We start from the raw sequence: 16,889 nt of genomic DNA, 5'->3' as shown, positions 1-16,889 counted from the left end.
GAGTTTAGATATGTACAAAAGAAAACAAAAAAAAATCCATAGAGAAGCATCCTTTGTGGCTTCAGTAATTCTCAGTAAATGGCATGTAAACTTAATTTCTCTCTCATCTTCTCTCTCTCTCTCTCTCACATGTGCACACACACACAAACACACACACACATACACGCACACACAAGCAATCAATGACAATACACGAAGTTCAAACTAGAAAACAGTTATGTAAAATTATTTTAACATTTGTGGAGAATATCTTTTCATAGTCACCTGGTACTAACATGATCAGCTGTTACTGGAGGCAGTGGAGATACAAGTATCTATAAAATTGAAATAAAGGTAAATTTTTATTGAATTGTTACAGTGTTGAATCCACAAGGAAGTAAATAAAGACAAATCCCCAAAATCTAATGGGATGCCAAAACCCAGAATAATCCAGTTTTCACGTAAAGTTGAACACAAGTAGTAATTCTTTGGAGTCATTTTGGGTGTCTCAATAAGTAACTCCAAAGAGCTATGAACCTACTAAGGCAGAGAAGCAACCCTACATTCCTAAGTCCCCTCCTCACCATACGGCTTCTAGGATCATACAAATCAGGGAAAAATAATAACATAATAAGCATGGCATGTGCATAATACTACCACATTTATGCAAGCTTATATATGTAACCATGAATGTATACTTTTATGATATAAACAATAAAAATTCTATCCATCAGAATTTTTTTCATTAAAGCACTTAAGATCAAAAGTAACACATCTGTAGAGATGTTAGCATGTGTCCCAAGCTGCGTTCGTTCTTCTTGAACAAAACACAATCTCCAGTCACCTTCCTTCCTAATGGAGTATATATTCTTTTGCTTCTCTTCAAAATTGAGGCCTTGACCAGACACAGTAGGGTTTACAAGAAGACTGGGAAGAGGTGGTGAAGAACAAACATACAGAGGTCATTTTGTAAATCTGCCCCTCCTCTAATTTTCTACAATTTGCAGTTGATAAGGTGTGATAGGCTGAATTGTGTGCCCCTCAAAGTTCATATTTTGAAATTCGAACCCCCAGTGCCTCAGAATGTAGCCTTATTTGGAAACAGGATCATTGCAGATGTAATTAGTTGTTTAGACCATACTGGAGTAGAGTGGGCTCCTAACCTGATGTGACTAATGTCTTTATAAAAAGGGGAAGTTTGGGCATAGACACACACACACACACACACACACACACAGAATGCCATGTGAACATGACAGCACAGATAGAGGTGATGTGTCTTTAAGCCAAGAAATGTCAGAGATTGCCAATAAGCCACCAGAAGCTAGGGGAAAGGCATGGGACAGATTCTTCCTGACAGCTCTCAAAAGAAACAAACCCTGACAGTGTCTTGATCTCAGACTTCCAGCCTTCAGAACAGTGGCATGATAAATTTCTGTTGTTGAAGCCCCCACACCCTTCCCATTTGTGCTACTCTGTTACAGCAGCCCCAGGAGATGAGTGCAGGAGGTTTCCATCATTATGAGTCTCTGGGTCTACTTTCCAATGAGGAATAATCATAATAACAAGCATAGTAGAGACCTAAGGCTTTATGAAGGACCTCCTATTCCACAAACAATTGAGAGGTGTGTGTTAACACTGTGGTAGACATCCAAAGAAGCGACGTAAAAGCAACCCAAGTGTCCACTGATAGATAAGTGAATAAAGAAGAGGTGGTATATGCCGGCAATGGAATATTACTCTGCCATAAAAAAGAATGAAATCTTGCCATTTGCAACAACATGGATGGAACCAGAGGGTATTATGCTAAGTGAAATAAGACAAAGAACGACAAATACCATATGATTTTACTTACATGTGAAATCGAAAAACAAAAACAAATCAAGGGCAGAATCAGACCTATAAATATCGAGAACAAGCTGATGGTTGATAGAGAGGAAGGGGTGGGGGATGGGCAAATAGGTGAAGGAGAGTGGAAGTTATAGACTTTCAGTTATGGAATGAATAATCCATGGGAATAAAAGGTACAGCATAGGGAATATAGTCAACGTATTATAATAGTGTTGTGTGGTGACAGATGGTAGCTACATTTGTGGTAAGTATAGCGTTACATACAGACTTGTGGAATCACTATGTTATACACCTGAAAGTAGTGTAATATTGCCTATCACCTATACTTCAACAAAAAATATAGAAATGAAAAATAAATGAAAAACAAAGAAGCAATTTAACAAAATTAATGTGGGTTAGGGAAAGACAGCAATACTACAATAATAGTATAAATGTTGGAGCTATTGTTTGTTTGTTTATCTGTTTGCTTGCTTTTTCCAGAGCTTTTGTTTATAGAAGAAGCAAGAGTGACTATAAACATCAGGAGTAGAAGTTCAGTAGAGGTTTTCTATTGGGAAAGGACAGAGTTCACTTGTGAGTATTTAACGTGTACTTGTTACATGAATAAGTGAATGAATAAGCAATATCTAGCAAAGCTTCAGAGAGGAGGTAAAACTTTAGACCCTGATTGCCTGGAGTGGGTAACATCTCATTTTACACAAAACCAAATCAAAGCAAAAATGACATTTTACCCAACCATGATAGAGTGGTAAATTTTTGAAGAGGGGAAAAAAAACATTTACAAGCATTTCACAACCGTTGGAACCAAGTGGTATGACACAAAATATAACTTGTTATCAATATTCACAGTATATTGTGAATTTATTTTTAGATTGTTGTATAATATAAAAATAATAAAGTAGTCAATGATACAGAATCTTGGGAAGATTCTCAATAGAATACTATGAGACAGTTAGGATGTATGCACTTATGTGTTCTTTGAAAGAAAGAATACTGATCGTACCCGACAGAGTAGCATGATCTGATTTTCCTTTCAAGGTTTACCTGGTATTTGGTTTCTCTATAAAGGAAACTTCTCTATATGTGACATACACACATGCACCTGTGAACATATACATGGGCAATATGTCAAAAACAATCTGGCACCTGCTGAGAACAAAGGGATGCTTTTTTTCGGTCCAAACTGGAGTGCTCTCCCCACCCCAAGGGGCCTGCTAAGGAAGAAGACAATTGAGCTCTCTTTTCTTGCTCGAGCAAACCACGGTCAAAGACTGCATGTAGTTATTAACAGGATCAACATTCTGTTTCCCTTCTTGCCTTCCTCTTTCAAGGTCATTATAGGTATAGGAAAGCAAAATAAATCAACCGTTCTCTTTAATTATTTAATGGGATATGAGGAGTTCCATGAAGAGAAATAATATCATAAGTGGGTTGAGGTGGGATAGCAGTCGTGAATTGATAACTGTTCCTACTCATTTGACTTGTGTCACACTCCATACTCTACAATACAATGCAGGAAATTTCATCATAGAGATGAACCAGGAAGCAGCTATAGTATCTTTACACAACATAAAACATTCATATATTATAAATAAATGATATACGGTATAAATATGATTGCTTATTAACTAATGGCCTACACTCAGGCTTCATCTATGACCTATATAAAGGATTTTTGGCATTTAACGCAAAATATACACAAGAGTATTTCCTTGCTTTAAAACTTAAAAAGTGTATTCTCATTAAACAGAAACCTCAAAATCAAGTTCAGACAAAAGCCAAAAAGAATGTCATTCTCCCTCAGATTTTAGTTGTATTAAAATAGTGCTATTGCACCATAGATGTTCAGGTTACCCAAAACAGAGTAAGATAAGGAGAAAAGACTGCTTAGAGGGAAGACAAAATACCTTGCATAAATAAATAACAGATAATTCACACACACACACACACACACACACACACACACACACACACGCCAAAGTTTCTCTAACTTTAAAGCTCTGTCAGCTGCCATGGAGAAACCACTGGCAAATTTTCTCCAAAAATAGGACAAAAGAATTATACCAATTCGATGAGAGATGAATGGCAGAATGTTTATCATTAACTAATCTTAAATATATTATTTACTTTGGAAATATTCCCACACCCCCCATGCCATAAATATTAAAAGTTAAATTTTTTCTATTGCTTGTATCTACTTATGAGTTTATTTATCGAATTCTCCAGAACTACAGAAGATATACCTTTTGGAAAACAACTTCACATTTTTGTTTCATGGTAGCATTTGAACCACAAACTTAATTCAAAATTTATCTTAATCTTAACTACAATATCTAATTTCTTCTTATTCAACGGCTTCAAGGATTTCTATGTCTATGGTTCTAACAACAGGTCTAAACAACAGACATAGAACCATGAATGCTCACACTGAAGGAAAGTGTTAGAACATTCATCTTCCATGAGAACAGCCCAAATGAGGACTCACCAAGGACACACCTCATTTGAAAGCCTGCCCTTAATGATTGCATATAGGTAGTTAAAATAGAAAGGTCTACCATAAGTGAATTATGATCCCTTTCAAAATATGATGTCTCCTTGAGTTTCAAAACTTGCAAAACTTGCAAAAACTTGTTTTCAGTTTGCAATGATTACTTGATTTATTAATCACCTTAGCTATCTTTTTCTTTTCTTTTAAAATTAATTTGAATTAATTTGACATATTACATTCAACAAAAGAATTCTGGGGATTCCTGGGTGGCTCAGTTAGTTGAGCATCTGACTATTGGTTTTAGCTCAGCTCATGATCCCACGGTCGTGGGATCAAGCCCTGTGCCAGGCTCTGTGCTGAGAGTAGAGCCTGCTTTGGATTCTCTCTCTCACCCTCTGCCCCTCTCCCCTGCTTATGCGCGCTCTCTCTCTCTCTCTCTCTCTCTCTCTCTCTCTCTCAAGTAAAAAAAAAAAAGAAGAAGAAGAAGAAAGAAAAGAAAAAAGAAAAGAATTCTGAAATTTTAGGATATTCTCCCCAAAACATGTTTTTGAATATTGAACATTCATTAATTGGGATTGGCCACACACTGTAATTTATGGGGTAAAAGGACTTGGTAAGCTGTACTATTTCTTTCCAAAGAACAGAGACTGTATTTCATTTCAGCCTGGGATACTTGAAGAATGTGTCTTCATTTCTTCTCACTGCAGGCTACAAGCACTGCTGAATTGCTTAGTGGAAACTAGCATCAGAATTAATATCTACCTTCCCCTATGTCTTTACAAGCTTTGGGAGTTGACAAGAGAGTAAAACAATAATAACAAAAGCAGATTCAAAGTACTTATAATTCATAATAAAACCTCCATAACAGTGCTTCTTAAGTCTAACATTTTTTATTCCCTCCATCTCCCCACCCACCATTTTTTGCTAAGTGCAGTACACCCATATGCTTCAACTAGTGGCCCTCAGCTTTGGCTGCACATTACGATTACCTGGAGAACTCGCAAAATGAAATATGGATGACTAGGGCAGGGCTTAGGTTTGGATAGTTTTAAAACGCCTCAGGTGATCCCAGTTTTCAGTCAGTGAGGAAAACAGCTGTATTAAACCAATGGTTTCCAGACCTTTCCAATAACCAGAAACACCTGGGAGACTTTTAAAAGCATGGAACCCTTTGCTACTCTACCATACCTTCTTTTCTATCTGTGAAATGGAATCGGAACTTGTGCAGTATCTAGTGTTTGTGATTATTAGCAGCTCCTCTATTTTCATGAATCATCAGCTTTGAGAACCACTGAATACGCACTATAATTCAACCAAAAAGGGGGAAAAAAAGGAGTTCTGATCAAATATATTTGTATCGCATCAGAATGCGGTCTCATGTTATCTGAATTTCATGGTGAAATCGTATGTGTTCCTGTGCATCCATTCAGTAAATGTGATGATTGGTCTGCGTGCTGAACTGCCACATAGGACTTAAGGTTCTGTGTTCTGAGAACCTCTCTGTAGTCTCTCCACACTGAGGTGCTAACTCTCTTCGCTGTTCCATTGCTCTCAAGCCTAATACTGTTACCGAACTTATCACCATGGACAGTTTATATGTCCAATCTGTATAAATTCCTGCAGAGGTACTATGCTTTATGTACACTAGCAGCTTCCTATGGGCCGGACCCTAAAGTGAGTGCTGTACATGTATTATCTCAGAGTTTTTTCACAGTCTTAATTTCCTTATACATAACATGGTTGGTGGGACATCACTTTCTGTTAGTTTATTAAACTGGTTCTCAACTGACAGGAGACTTCTCTGTTAACATTAAAGTGTTATTAATAAACTGAAGCCCTGGGACCTCCAAGGTTGAGGGACGTGAGGACAAGCAAACATTGGGTTAAATCACTCAAAGATCTCCTTTCTGCATCTTTGGCAAAGAACTGACCGCTGCGCATCAGACAAAAGAGTAAGGGAAGAATTTTACCCACTTAAAGCAGAAGGATTCTCACTTTTTCCCAAACCCAATGGGAACTTCTACTATGGACATGCCTTGGAACTTCTGACCTATCTTGAGTAGTTCACAAGTTCTTGAGTGAACTACTCAAGATAACCCAGGAGGCAGTTCATTCAAGAGAAAAAGAGAGTTCATTTCAAGAAGTGTTTTTCTCATTGTGATTTCCTAATTTATTTATAATTTTGTTTTTCGTGCATATTGAATAAAATCACCTTTTATGTCAAATGTCCATTTAGAAAAACTGTTTTTATCCCATGCTCATAAGTCACCAAACAATTATATTCAGATTCTCTGTATGATATTTTGATTTCAGTGTCTCCCTCATAACCATTTTTCTGAACCATTTTTCAGAAAACTTAGAGCTTTCAAAAGTACCCTATCTCCTCTTCCATCTAAGTTGCCTGAGATGTAGCATTTAGGAATCTATGTAGAATACTGCTGCTGGATAGATTATACCTAGCCACAAGGACCCACTGGAAAGACACTAGGCCAGTTGAATACTTTATTTTCACTGAGTGTCAGGTCTTGTAAAAATATAAAAACCCAGGCCTTATTCTCTGAAAGTCTGATGTTTTTCAAGTGAGGATGGGAGTATGTTGGCTGGAGACACGTCAGGGAAAGAGTGGAGCTAAGAGATAGAAAAATCTGGGGGAATCCACAAGTTAGATTTCTCTAGAAGTAAGATTTCTGATCCCCTAGAATGTGAAGAAAAATTGAGAAAACCCTTTTATATGGCTCCAATTTGATACAACATATTCTTAAAAAATACTGCTTATAGAAGCTTACAATTAATTCATTAAGTATAGGGAACTACTTGGGTACTTGCATTTCAGAATCACCTAGTTTTAAAAGAATCCCCAAAGTCTTTTTTTTTTTTTTTTGCCACAATGGGCAATGGTGAAGCTAATGGTTTTCAAAGTGGGATGCCTGAAGCAGCTTCAGAAGCACCTGGAAACTTTTTAAATGTAATTTTTTTTTTGAGAGAGAGAGAGTATGCACACATGCAGGAGAGAGAGAATCCCAAGCAGACTCCATGCTCAATGTGGAAGCCCGACACTGGGCTTCCTCCCATGACCCTGGGATCATGACCTGAGCCAAAATCAAGAGTTGAACACTCAACTGACTAAGTCATCCAGAAGCCCTAGGAACTTTTTAGAAAAGAAGATTCCCAAGCCCATCCTAGACTGACTGACTCAGAATCTGCCAGTGGGGCCTAGCCCTTTGTGGTTTAACAAGCCTTTCAGGTGATTCCAATTCCTGAATTTTGAAAACATTCTGGTACAAACCAATCTGGGCAGATAGCATCTTTCACAGCTTATTAGAAATGAAGTAGAAGAGCAAGGCATAACTTCTTTCCCCTGGTGACTACATGTTAGCACCCAGCTCAGAGCTTTTCTACTTCCTTAATCACAAGGGATCAGAGAACAGCATGGTGTATGAAGCCATCATTATGTGATTGCAGTAGGCTAAGCATGACTCCTTTTCGCAGCTACCTGAGGATCTGCTCTTGCTACAGGTGCATTCAGTCTGCATGGAAACACCAGACTCCTTGTGCCTAATCTAAATCCTTTTTATGGAAATTAAGCTTTCCTCTTTGTTTAGTTTGCAGTGGCAAGGAACAGCTGGTGAGTAAAATTAGTATGAAAAAATCTTCATATACTTAATGGCCATGATTTAAGTCATTCCTGAGTTTTTTCCTCAAACTAAAAAGCACCTTTTACTCTTACTTCAGTCTCTCTCATGAACTAGTATTCTGCTATTTAAGTTAGGAAAATATAAATTAATTATCCATTTTTAAAATCCATAATTCATTTTAAAAGAGTAAAACCAATATGTCTTGCTCTGCATAAAAATCACTGCAGGCTCAGGAGACAAATACAGACAGAAGCTTGCTAAGGGAACTCAGATGATTTCCAAAATATGCCTGCTTTTCACAAATGTATAGTGATCATTATATCAAGGTTAAAGTTTAACACTAGCACCTTTATTTTTATTTTTTTATATTTTGCTCATTCAGAAAAAAGAAAATGCATATTCTTGGAATATTCTGCTAGCACACACTTCCCTTGGTTGTTAAAGCACCCTAATTGTTGTGCTTTTCTGTCTTGTGACTTACGTGGTGGTTCTGACCTCACCTTTATTCCAGGTGTGAATTATGCAATTCAGACTAGCCAATCAGACTCTGCTTCTTCCTACCCACGCTGTTGGATCAGAGATAAGAGCTTTCTCCAATTCAGTCTGAAGAGAGACACTAAGATTAAGTTCTTTGACTTCTTTATCTAAGATTTTGAGGAAGGGACACTGTTTTTTTAGCTGGAATTGTTAAGAGGATGGGCTGAATGTAGAGCCCTCAGCAACCATCTAATTTGGTGAGCCTACCAGCAATGGAAACAACACAGAGATAAAGCAAAGCTAAGAGATGGAAAGACCTCTAAGAAGGCCCAAGAATTTCCACCATAAAGCTGATTAAGACTGAACTTTTCAGGTAAAAGAGCCATTGATTTTTTGTTCTTTTTATTTTTTAAACAAATTTATATTGTATTCTTAATCACTTGCAACCTAATGGGCAGGATGTTGTGACTAATTGGTTTTTGAAAAAGGAAAGATAAATCAACCGTGTCTGTAGGATTTTGGCATGAGTAATGGGGTAGATGGTGGTTCTTTTCCCTGAGATTCTGACAGAACTAAACAGAAGGGCAGGTTTGGGGAATGTTGTATAGAAGTGGGTGATATAGATAAAACTATGTTGGTTTTAAACATTTTTATTTGACTATACCTGTGAAACATTTATTTAAAAACGTATCGTAGGTCACTGATTATGTAGGTCTATACTTCTTTAAGAGGTCTAAGCTAAATGTGGCTATTGGGGAGTCATTGAGATATATGCGGTAGCTGGACTAAGAAAACGCCAGAGTGTAGAGGGTGTTCAACATTTATTAAGCCGTGTTATTACCTCCGTGACATTGAATGGCTCGGGTAAAGTAAGATAATGACAGAAAATTTAGTTTGAGTTGAAAGCTGGAACTCAATGGAATGTACTGCAAAAGCAAGGTTGCCGTGGGTAGCAAAGTGACAGATAAAGAAGCAAAGATGAACACAGATCATTCTTTTAAGAATCGTGGTTGTAATGGAAAAAGGGAAAGAAAGTACCCTTTACCTAAATGCGTTTGGATAATTATATATGTATTGCTGTTTGACTCCTAATTCTTTATATGGGTTCAAGGGTGCTATTACCACTTTCACTTTTGCTGCCAGAATTGTCTGTTGCCATTTTAATTTAACATTACTTATTAAAATGTGGGAGTAGTGTCCAAGCAGATGGTTGTCAGTAAACTGATGACTACAGTTATGGATTAGTGTCCAAATACAATACTCAAAACTTGGTACACTACATAGTTTCCTGAATGTGACTGCCAAAATAAATCTGGCCTGGAAAATAATTTTGAGGATTTTCCCCTCTTGCTTAAATTTTCTTCACTATTTTAAACTAAAGATCTCCTTAAAAAGCTGAGGCTGTGCACATACAGATGAACCACAATATTCATTGAATACAGCTGTAGGCTTTCTTGATAAGTTTATTTAGGAAAACTAGCCCAGTGCAAGGCTCATGTAAACTCCAATTCCATCCAACATGTTTGTTTTCTTCCAGAGAAAAAATCTGAAACCATTGTAATGTAAAGTATTTACTCACTGTATCTGTGTTGATCAAGTCTTAAAGTGAATTCTCACTGGTATTTACCTTATTTGACAGTTCTTGTGCTCAGTGACCACCATAGGCTCTAGAATCTTTCCCTGTCTCTTCTTCTCTAACCATAGCTACTCCTTTGGTTTATCTCTTAGCAGAAGGCAAGTTGTCTTTTAGTTGGGAAAAGCTGTCACTAGGTCCTCCGTTCCTCCAAAGACCTACTCCCTACTCTTGCTGCTTGGAAAAACAACTGGAATTACAATAAATTGGCTGTGCCCTGAGTAGTTCCCAGCAAGTACAATCTCTAATACACTGCTGTTGTAAATCTATCAAATGCTTGATATTTATGAAGGCTTACCTGAGAGATAAGCAGTCCCTCGAAATCCTCTAAAATTTACTCAGGATTAAGTTAAACCAGCAGAGAGTCCTATCCTTCAATAATAGTTCTCCACCCAAGCCTTTACCTAGTGGTATTTTTCTGGCATGATGTCACTGGACAGTGTTGAGGGGCGCTGTAGGAAACAGCCTCATGTAGCGGAGGGCTCTGTCTGAGATAAAGGTGTCAGTGAGGGTGGTTTTCATCCTGTTACACAGTGTTCTTTTTATAAGGACTCCAGGGAGAAATTTTTTTCTGGCTTTAACACCGGCAAAAGTTATTCTCTTAAGCATTTGGCTTGTTTTTATCTTACGGACCATCCCATTTTTGGCTTGAAGCAGAACTAATATGTTGTTTAAGATACCTGGCGGCAAAGAGGTCAGCAGGAGGTCATGCTGTCTTCTCTGTGGTGAATTAGGGACATTCATTCATTATCTTTCCAAGTCCTCATTAAAACAGCTTTAATGTGGTGACCATTTGATGGTAGGCATACGCTTTAATCTTATGAATATCAAACCCACCTGGGTTACACTTCCTGTTACGGACAGTTAGCAGAAGCAGGTTAATATGATATTTTAACTCCTTCATCTGCAGCATTTGTGTAGGAATCAGGCTCACTGGTCATGTGAATTTGGCTCAAATGGTCTTTGTAGAGTCCTGATTTATTAGGTTCTGTCTTCAAATCTCTGCTTGCTTAAGATACTTTTAATCATCTGTTTAATTTTGCACCTTACCTTTTTTTTTTTGCTCTGATATATTATTTTTCAGGTTACTCTTTAGGCCTGGATATGCCCTATTTTTCTTCCTCATCTGACCTAGATTCAAATTTACACACTGTGAAATAGCTAATAAATTCCCATTAAGGTTGTAAAAGGTGAAGGTTCAACCAGTGTCTAAGTCATCAAATTCTCATGTAAAACTGAATGATCCTTGATATTAACAGCTTGGCAAAAGCACGCTACAGGTCCTTAGGATTTTATGAAAAAAAAATTTTAAGTCATTTGGCTGAGGGCAACCTACCTACTCTAAAATGACTTGAGCATTTCTACAATTTCCATGTCACCTAGGGCAAATCTCCCCTCTCCTAATTAATCTTAAAAAGTAATCTTTTCCCTGGAAATCTGCCCATAGTTCTATCTTTACCTGTACTCATTGTATGATTTTTTGTGTGTGTATGTGTCTTTGAGGCTGGACATTAAAAGGGAAACTTTCTGTTCATATTTGGGCTGTCGGAGTCTAGGGAAAGTGGGACAAGAAGCCCCATTGGGAGCTATCCGCCCCCCCCACCCCACCCCTGCAAGCAATAGAGAGTATTACAATGATTTACAGAGACACGTTGAAAGTAAATTATGTTGTAAACGCCTGTCCCCTGGGCCAGCTAAGAATCACAGGAAAAAAATGTAAAAAGTTTGAAATTCCCAACAGCAAAGGTTGACAGGAAAATATGGTTTTGTTTTTCTATGAGTAAAAGTAACTTTTATGTTGTGTTTTCCCATGAGAAATTATAAACTTTCAAAGGAATTTGAGCCTCTTGCATGCACATATAAGAGCAATTTATCTGGTACTGCCCCAGTGAAAACACTCTTAAGACTTTAAAGCTGTTAGAAGTGGGGCTGAATTTCTTCAAGACTGCTACTTCTTATTTGTCCTTACTGTCTCCTCTTGTCAAAACATTTACTCAGACTTCGAAGAGTTGCAAGTTGGCACCATGTTAATAATATGAAAATGCATTTGTGCAGCCCGTGTGGCTGCAATTTTTGTATATATTCATCACTTATTTAATGAATAATGAATCCTTTACGGTAGCTAGGCGACACAGAAGGATATGCAGCAAATTAAAGGAGAACTTGTCAATATAAGATACTGCAAGTGTTGCCAAGGTAGCTTCGCCCCTTTGTAGCCTCCGTGAGGCTCAAACGGGGCCTTCTCAGACCCCTGCCTTCCTCTTCCTTCCTCCCTTAATGAGCACCAGCTACAGGAATTCTACAGCCAGGTGGGTAGCGTAAATCATTCAAGTCCATCCTGTGGTTATGGACCTTTTTTACTCCCAAGATATAAAGATCTACCTTCATGTTAAGTCTTTCTTCTTCAGTGTCTCAAGTTAATTAGAAATTAGCCTAAATGATTTTTATTAGAAATTCAAATTTTTCAATGCCATGATAACAGAAATAAGAGATGGCCCTAACCTGCTACTCACCCTTCTCTGCAGCTAAAACTCCTATCATTAGATTCTTCAGCAGTGTGGCTTAGCAGTGGCTTCTTTTCATCCAGATATTCTTGGTCAGACTCTTTGTCCCCACCCCCTCTCATAATCCCTCCTTTGCCAAAGGTCCAAGTTTTCTCTAGTGTTTATAAACTCTTGCTTGTCAAAATACCAGATAGTCTGTTTTTCCCCTAGCAGGGGGAAAAAAAAAAAAGATGTCATTTCAGGGACGAGGAGCAGACAACAGTAATCCTCCTCTGCCATTCCAGCATCAGCATCAACACTTAAGTGTGCATTTATTCTCCATCCCATCTAACAGGACTTTCAGGACTTTGTTCCCTTTAGACCTCAGAATTAATTTTAAAGTTTGTATAAACGTCACCACAAAATCTTGGTAAACCTATAAACCTGGTAAAGTGCATGCACATTATATTGACTTAAGGAACTACAGTATCTCTGTGTAATATTCCCACAACTTCAGTGATGAATAGAATGAAAGCTAACCCAGCATCATCCTCATTTTCTCATGCTCTGCTAGACACACACTAAAACCCTGCCGATATGCGTTGTTTCTTTCCCCACCCCTTCATTTTCTCTGCCTGTGATAGACATATCCTTATTTATGGATTAACAAGTACGAAGATCATGTCACTTCCTGACATAAATGATAATGTACTTTTTGTCCCAGAGATATATTTAGATCAAAAAAAGAATCCTCGTGAAAAGCATCAGATTGAGTTGTTGGTTAAGCAGAGCTACTTAATTAAAATATCACATTAAAATGCTTTTTAGTAAAGAGAAAGCTCAAAGCCAGTGCTTCATTTGCAGTAAGGTTGGGAAAGACATTCCAAATCCCTTCCAGTCGTGCAACTTAGCTTTACTCCAATGTGACCATTAGTCCTTAACCTCGGATAACAAACTTCTAGGGAATGTGAGGCATAGGGAGTCCTCAGAATCATCCTGTGCATGCCTAATCAATAAAAGCTATCCCTTAATTTCTTGGTTAATGATCAGCAAAGGGAAAAAATTTTTTTAACTGGAATTTTCCTGTGTTTAAAAATAACCCCTCTCTGGGGCACCTGGGTGGCTCAGTCGATTGAGTGTCTGACTTCAGTTCAGGTCATGATCTCAGGGTTCATGGGTTCAAGCCCTGTGTTGGGCTCTGTGCTGACAGCTTGGAGCCTGGAACCTGCTTCAGATTCTGTGTCTCCCTCTCTCTCCCTTGCTCATGCTCTATCTCTCTATCTCAAAAATAAATAAACATTAAAAAAAATTTAAATAGCTGATCTAAATCTACTAAATATTTTCTTGAAGTTTAAATATGGTTGTGTAAAAAGGCCGTATAGGTTGTATAAAAAAACGTACTTCCATTTTTGTAGTAAATAACATTAAACTGCTTAAATTATAGACCACTGGATGGATAGACAGATGGATAGATAAATAACAAGGTACAAATATATCTTGTCTTTGTTCCTAGTTCCTGGAACAAAGCTTCAGAAATCCTTGGAATTTCCTGAGTGATAGAAGTGTCTCTGTTATGCCAAGGTGGTGACTCCTGGGAGCCTCAAGATGGTTCAGGATAGGAGGAGTCTTTCACCAAAAAGACCAGTCTTGTGATTAGAGGGTTGGAACTTTCAACCAACCTTGCTTTCAGATGGAGAGAGGAGGAAGGCTGGAGATGGATTTCAATTATGTGGTCCGTGATTTAATTATGCCTAAGTAATGGAACCCCAATAAAAACTCTGCACCATGAACATGGTGGTGCCTCCTGGTTCATAAACACACTTATGTGCTAGGAAGGTGATATGCCTGGATTCCAAGTTCCCCTAACTAAGACCTTGCCCTAAGTATCTCTCCTTTTGGTTGTTCCCAATCTATGTCTTTTATAATAAAACTATAATTATATGTATAATGCTTTTGGTGAGTTCTGTGAATTCTAGAAAATGACCTAACCAGAGGGGATTGTAGGAACACAATTTATAGTCTGTCAGTTGGAAGTGGCACCCAAGACTTGTGACATCTAAGTGGAGTGCAGTCTTTTGGAGAACATTGCCTCTAACTTGTGGAATCAGGCACACGTGGTTAGTGCCAGAATTGAATTCAATTGTAGTTGGTGTCAGAATTGGTGTCAGAACAGAGATGAAATCTTTTTTGAAATTTATTTTTGTTTACCTAATGGTTCAATTTTTCTAAATTAATCAAAAGTTGGAAAAAACAGAAGCGGTAATAGCGAAGAAAGGATTCAATTATTCAAGTACTGAAATAAAAGGACACTTTATGAAGGTGCTGAAATATAAATTTTCACAATTTCATGACCTAGAAAATGGTTAGGTTAATTGAGAACACAATTTAAATTTTAGTTATCTGTATTTTATAAAATGTATATATTACATATTATATATTTATATTAATATCGGTATTAATGTTTATGCTAACTAAGGTAAATAAATTTAATTCCAGTTGAATTTTGAGGCCCAAGAGCACAGAGAGTAATAAGAGAACATCAAGGCAAATAAATATAGGACCTAGTTGATGTTAGGATTTCTCTAGCATAATTGCATACTTTTTCAAGTGCATCTTTAAATTCTTTCGTGGCAAGAGAATTGTTTTCTACCCTGAGTATTGAAATGGTCACTTTTCACTTTCCTCATCTGCAAACTAGGAATAAGTCTAGCTCCTACTATTCAACAGTGTTGTGTGGATAAAAGAAAACGTTGGTTTGGGGAGTGTTAGAATTCTACATGTGGTGCTGGGCAATGCCCTTAGTTGCCTTACACAAAAGACCCATCTGTTCCCTGACTCCACCTCACCACTTTGTCACCTCCCCTGGACTTCTGCTTGCCAATATTTCTCTTCAACGGCCTACCAAATACTGAACTCAAAACTGATTTGTTCCGACCAATGAAGAGAACACAAAGTTGTCACTCCCATTCCCAGAACGAAGTATTTCTCCTAATTTCTGAACAATTCTACTACACTGTTGATCCACAGCAAGCCTGTGACAAGGAAATTCCTTCAGTTCAGTAGTGTCTGCTTTTAAATCTAAATGCGACTTTTACATTTATTTGTATTGCAACGCAATTCCTTTCGTTTGTTTCTAACTTGAGTTTAACGCTTCTAAGGTAATCATAAATTTATCCTACCTTTTTAGTATTTGTTACATTTGCATTTGGTAACCTGGTGTTACCTTAAAGGGATAATGTGGTTAGAACACTGCATTGGCAGTTAGAAGCAAATCAAAAAACCAAATAAATATTTGAGTTTAGATCTGCTAGTTATGCCATTTCAAGATCATTTTGTAGTTAAAATCTTAGGTTTTTATCCATAAACTTGAGATTATAATATCGTCCTCCCTATATAATAGAGTTTCTGTAGGGATCAAATTAAATAAGGAAAACTGTTTTAAAATACTCTATAAAACTGAAAAACAATATTCAAATATAAAGTAGAATCACAACTAATTTATTTTATTTTATATTTTATTTTATTTATTTTTTTAAGAATAACTTGGGATGAAAGCATGAGTTCTTTAGCCACTCACTAGAGACCTTCTCTTTGTCCTTTATCCAAGTTCATTATCCTCTTCTCTTTGGTTTGCTTGTTCTCCAGACCCTTGACCTAGATTTCCCCTCCTCCATAACAATATGAGACTGTTAGATTAGTTATACCTAAGGCTCCATTCTAATGTATTGATAATTATTTTATCCACTTTCTACCAGCTACTTCTTGCTGAGTTCTCTAGCTTCAGCCTTTGGAAGTTGGGGGATAGAATGTTAAGGATATTGGTTAAGAAGCCAAATAATCTTTGGTTGGAATCTTCAGTCACTCCCTGGCTAAGTGACCTGGGACAAGTTATTTTACACCTGTATATCCGGGGTTCTTCATCAGTGAAATATTCTTTCCATGTAAGGAAAGTAAATTTCCTTATAACATTAGTACAGAGTTTGTCAGAGATAATATATCTAAAGTATTTAGACCAGTGCCAACTACTTATTAACTTAAAAATATTTGTGGTGAAAGCAGGCTTAAAAAACGGGATGGGGGGAAGCATAGGGAAATGACTGAATTTTAATTCGGACCTTACTCCAAATGTTTTCCATGTAAGTGTTATGTTAATTTCAATTTTTTGAGATAGTATGCAATGTCAGATAGAAAGCAAAGAAGCTTTCTGTGGCATTTTCCTGGGTCTCCAGTTTGTAGACAGCAGGTCATGGGACTTTTTGGCCTCTATAATTATATGACCTGATGCCTTATAATAAATCTCTTTATTTTAAATATATGTATCATCTATTCTGTTTCTCTAGAGA

General features: G+C 37.3%; 1 long non-coding RNA gene across 1 annotated transcript in view; it reads left to right on the top strand.

Moving 5' to 3' along the window:
• Window positions 1–16,889, top strand: part of LOC106966955 (uncharacterized) — an 89,307-nt gene that overhangs the window by 5,480 nt on the left and 66,938 nt on the right. Inside the window, exon 2 of the long non-coding RNA XR_001428856.3 lies at window positions 2,311–2,403. This is a non-coding gene — a long non-coding RNA (uncharacterized LOC106966955). The remainder of the gene's footprint in view (window positions 1–2,310; window positions 2,404–16,889) is intronic.

The sequence above is a fragment of the Acinonyx jubatus genome, chromosome C1, assembly GCF_027475565.1.
Source record: "Acinonyx jubatus isolate Ajub_Pintada_27869175 chromosome C1, VMU_Ajub_asm_v1.0, whole genome shotgun sequence".
Lineage (NCBI taxonomy): Eukaryota > Metazoa > Chordata > Mammalia > Carnivora > Felidae > Acinonyx > Acinonyx jubatus.
The sequence above is the reverse complement of the archived record's forward strand: the minus strand, read 5'-3'. Positions and strand labels throughout refer to the sequence as shown.